General features: G+C 34.6%; 1 non-coding gene across 1 annotated transcript; it reads right to left on the bottom strand.

Moving 5' to 3' along the window:
- Window positions 1–214: 214 nt before the first annotated feature.
- Window positions 215–320, bottom strand: LOC118893694. Its single transcript, XR_005019548.1, has one exon. It is a non-coding gene; the product is annotated as a U6 spliceosomal RNA (small nuclear RNA).
- Window positions 321–4,946: the final 4,626 nt, after the last annotated feature.

Below are 4,946 nucleotides of genomic sequence, written 5' to 3'. Positions count from 1 at the left end.
AGTGTGATGGCTCTGTCTTTGTTATTCTTTCTCAGGATTGCTTTGGCTATTCAGGGTCTTTTTTAGTTACACACAAAGTTTAGAATTGTTTCTTCTATTTCTGTGAACAATACCTTTGGTATTTTGATGGGGATTGCATTGAATCTATAGATGGTTTTGGGTAGTATGGCCATTTTAACAATATTAATTCTTCTGATCCATGGACATGAGATGGAAAAATATGGAATGCCTCACAAATTTGCATGTCATCTTTGCACAGGGTCCATGCTGTTCTCTGTGTATTGTCTCAATTTTAGTATATGTGGTGCCGAAACGAGCTCTGGGGATCTTTAACAGGGGCAGACTTCTGATGGCATGCCCAGCAACAGAGGCCCTAAAACTCAGGGCTGTCATTAGTCCATAAATAACCTTTACCTGAATTAGACAAAAACCTATGGACAAGGCCCAATGCCAAGGTGTGTAGTTCTACATATGGACTATAAGCTGGATCTTATCTTTACACATACCCATTTTGCCAGGTAGTTTTGTAGAGTGCATGACCAACAAAACTTAATGTATAATCTTTGCTAATTCTTCTATTTTTATTTAATTCCAGACCACACAGAAGAGATTGGCAATATAATTTCACAGAATAGTATACAGTCACTTTCTTTTTGGCTTTTCCCCTTGTTTAAAACTCATGCCTGGTTTGCAAAATGACAAACAATTCATAGGAAAGTTATATCCTTTGTTGTAATCTTGACATCTTCAAAAGCAATACATTGTAAATAAGCTGTTATGAGATAGGACAAGTAGAAGCTTTAAGACAGAAGTATTTAGGCTCTTGTACATTTCTTACATACAAATTTCATAATAATTATGTTGAATTGGAATTGTATGTATATTTTTCTGCTTATTCCCAAAACACTCTCCTTAAAGGTAAGGAGAATGCATTTCACATTTGAGTTCCAATCAAAGAGCACAGTGCCTGGCACATAGTTGGTGTTGAATGAATGCATGATATTCCTTATTTTTCACTATCTCACTTCCTTAAGGAATACTAAAAGAAAGGATCTGAGATAAAAATTTTGAAATCACAACATGTAGATTCTTTCTAATGAGACAAACATGTAAGAATTTCCTGTACTCCTTCATTTCTTAAGACTACTATAGTTGTGTAGCATAAATTATATTTATAAAACTATACCTTACATTGCTATTTATTATAACTAATGGTTAAAATTTTAATACCAAGGCTCTTTTACTTTACTTTATAAATTTTTTCTCTTATTCCTGGACTTTGAGTGAGAAAATTGTGTCAAGTCTCTGTGTCAATCATTACTAATTATATGATATTGAGTACCTAATGACTCTAAGCTCAGAGTTATATTTCTTTATATTAGAAATATATGAGAATATATTTTCACTTGCAATTGTGTTACATTTGTTCAACTTCTACACAAATGCAACATACAATTATTGTTATTGTTGTACTAGTACCCATTGAATACCCACTGGTAACATTACTATGTGATAAAAACATAATAACTTGGCAAATTGTAGCTTGGCTTTGAAATAAAAAAATGGATTTGAAATTGCCTAGAATAGGAATAAACTGGAAGAAACAACAGACTGTATTCAAAGTATAATTGTATTCAGCCCATGATTTAACATACCTTGCAGCCAATGTTGAGTTAATTTTTATGTAATGCATGTGGTGCTCATTTGTTTACTTTCTGACCTCTCCTTAAAAGTATTCTTGTGTGAAGGACATTATAGAATTTGTAAACTACAGTATAGAAAAGTACACTTGAAGACATTTAAACTTGATCTTATTCTATCCCAGAAGCACCGTGATCTCAAGGCTATGAATTTGTAATAATCCAATAAAATAAAACTCTCTCCTCTGCTATCTAGGTTTAGTGCCTGCACTACGAAGACAATTTTTGTAGCCTTACCATTGGAAGTTGCCATGTTTAAATCCTTTCCATTTGTTGGAAAACTTTATTGTTGCTGACACGGAATCAAGTAGAAAATTGGAGGCTTGGATATGAAAGTCTCTCTGGTGATTGTTTAGCATAAGTGAACATTTTTGTTTTGGGACCGAAATAAACTCCCTGTGTCTATTTTTAAGAAATGCTTATAGTGTAAATATGTCATTCATGATTTTTCAAACATGAGCTTTGAAAAATGAGCTTGGGAATGGTCTATATTTAAATCTAAAAAGAACTCATGACAAAATGATACTAACTATAGTGCTTACAATGTTTTGTGTCATTTAAAGAGAAAAATATAAAGCTGTCCTGACTTCCTGTGGTAATTAGTGCCTCTTTTAGGGTAGCATAAAATGCTCTAATGGTAATGTTGTAAGAAGTCATTTGGTTTTATCAACTGCTGAAATTACTTTTGATGTTGTTACTAAAAATAGCGGGGTATGTAAGTGTGTCAGGACTCAGGGTGCAGCAGCTTGGCACGTGCCTGTCTAAACCCTGCATTCTTCTGACGTTCAGATTAAAGGCCTGATTTTGTAGTTTTGTCCCTCACACTGAGGGAAGGTCATTGACTGATATTCCTTCAGCTCCTTTTATGGAGGTGACAAAAGGAGAGTGTCTGAAAGAAAGGAGGTCAGGGTGGAGGAATGAGGGAGAAAGCAAGAATTAGGGAGAGACTTGAATTTTTAAACTTGTTTCTTTTATTTACCATTATATTTTTACCCTCCTAACAAAGATTAATCTGGCAAGTTCCCTAAATTGGATGGCTGAATTTATCCTTTTAAGCTTTTTAAAAGCAAGAGAATTTTTCAATGATACTTCTGTATAATTGTGAATAAGACCAATGCCAGAGAAGAGAATAAAACAAAACAAAACAAAAACAAAGCAAGATAAAAGACAGGAAGAGAGAAAGAAAAATGAGAGTGAAAAGTCTTCAAACTTCCGTACTTTTAGAGATGGTGAGAGGCTGTGCTCTTTTTCAATTCAATGAATCTCTTGACAACTTTTTTTTTTTTTTGGCTATCACTGCTCATTCTTGTCTTCTCATTTCCCTTTCCAAATTTTCATCTTTCCAAAGTCCTCATGTTACAGTTTAAAATTATTATTGTAATACTGACTGCTAGGACCTTTCCATTTATTCCAATTTCCACTGGATGGTTAGGGCTAATGAACCTGTGAACGCCAAACCTTTCTAATTCTGGGTATGGTGGCCCTCCACCAAGGAAAGGGGTTTCCTGAAGTCCTTGTCTGATAGCAAATACTGGAGTGGGGTTAAATGTCCTTGGGTCACATAATGGTGGCCAGTGAGCTAATCTGTTTCTGGGAATGCATTACATTTTAAAACTTTGCCCATAATCCCATGATTGTTCAGCTGGTGACAGGTGGAGAAAGTAGTCGTGATTTTGGAATAAAAGTGTGAGATTGCTTGTAATTAGGAGTCATGAGAGTAGGTTCATAGGACTCTGAATGGATTTAAATGGATAACGTAGTTTATCCATTTAGTGAACACAGTTCTAATTGTTCAACTGACTATTTTCACTTTCTGGGCAGACAGGATGACCACATTCACAAGCCTAATTCAAAGTCCGTGTGGGACTGTGGGACTGCAAGAGGAATGATGTGTCACTTCTAGTCTGCGGCAGTTATGAGTTAGTGTGTTTCTTCCTCTGTTGCATCTCTCTCTTGCCCTGCCTTGGCAATCCTAGAAACCATGGAAGGCAGCCATCAGGAAATGGAGGCATATTTCAGCTGCATTGAATTTTTCCTAAATGAGAAATAAATTTTTATAGTAGTAAGTCCCTGATATTCCAGGATGTGTTTGTTACTACAGCAGAACTTACTTGATCATGACAGCTACATTTAGTATAGTATCCTGGCACACACTGTCCATTAAATGATATTTATCATTATTATTATGATAGTATTCTATGGGCCTATTGGGAGATGTAATACAATTATTCTTCCTTCATTGATAATGATCTTTATTAAAATGAAATTAAGATATATTATGCAAATATGATGGAATATATATTAGATACTTATTACAATTCTTTGACTCACTGTGGGGTATGGTTTAGGATGAGAGCAACAGAATCATTTTCACTTAGGTGTCTTTTTATCTGTGCAATATCTTATATAAGGAGTAATTAATTTTCAGAGCTATGACCTAAATAGCTAAGAAAATAGAGTTTTAGAAGATAAGGGAAAAAAGTGGGAAAAAGTAAGATATACAAGAAAGAGAAGAAAAAAATTGTCTGTGGAGTTATTTTATAATAACACCTCCCTCAATAGACTACAACAGTACCTGTGTATGTTTCTAAGACTAATAAATAGGGGAGCCCAAATCACTGAGTAAAGTAAATGACTAAAATAATAAAGAAGCTGAGTAGTGAATAAAGCACTTCTAAGTGTCAAAGTTGTGGCCATCAATCACGGTTTGGCCACCTATATTGCTGGAAGTTTTGGGACAATATTCAGGAAAAATGACTAGACACAAATAGGTCCTATAATTAGATTATTTGTCACTCTAACGCATCAACTTAAATTTGTCAGTTAGTGAGTCTAACTTCAGTTTTTTTAGATGAACCTCCGAAGTACACATTATACCGTTATGATCTCAACACCCCAGTTGTACACTTTGTTGAGAACTGCGCACGTATTTGACATCCTCAATGTACCCTCCTGTTAGAAAAATGTAGCAGTGTGCTTTAGCAGTGAATGTAAACTCCACTTCCTCTTAAGATGCTCATGATTAGTTTGACATCTGGGAAATTGTTCTTTAATATGAATAGAGGAGTTTTATATCCTTTTATGTAAGATAGCTATTTAGATCTTTTGGAAACCTTTTAATTTATTACACTTTTTTATGTCATCTTGACAGAAAAATGGCTATCTACATGAAGGAAAGTAAAAAGGAATTCGTGTATCTGTTAGCTAGATTTCATTGTAGCACACATATTTCTTGCCCACGGACTA

Source organism: Balaenoptera musculus, chromosome 3 (assembly GCF_009873245.2).
Source record: "Balaenoptera musculus isolate JJ_BM4_2016_0621 chromosome 3, mBalMus1.pri.v3, whole genome shotgun sequence".
In the NCBI taxonomy this organism is placed as follows: domain Eukaryota; kingdom Metazoa; phylum Chordata; class Mammalia; order Artiodactyla; family Balaenopteridae; genus Balaenoptera; species Balaenoptera musculus.
Note: the sequence above shows the minus strand (reverse complement) of the source record. Positions and strands in the feature narration are given on the sequence as shown.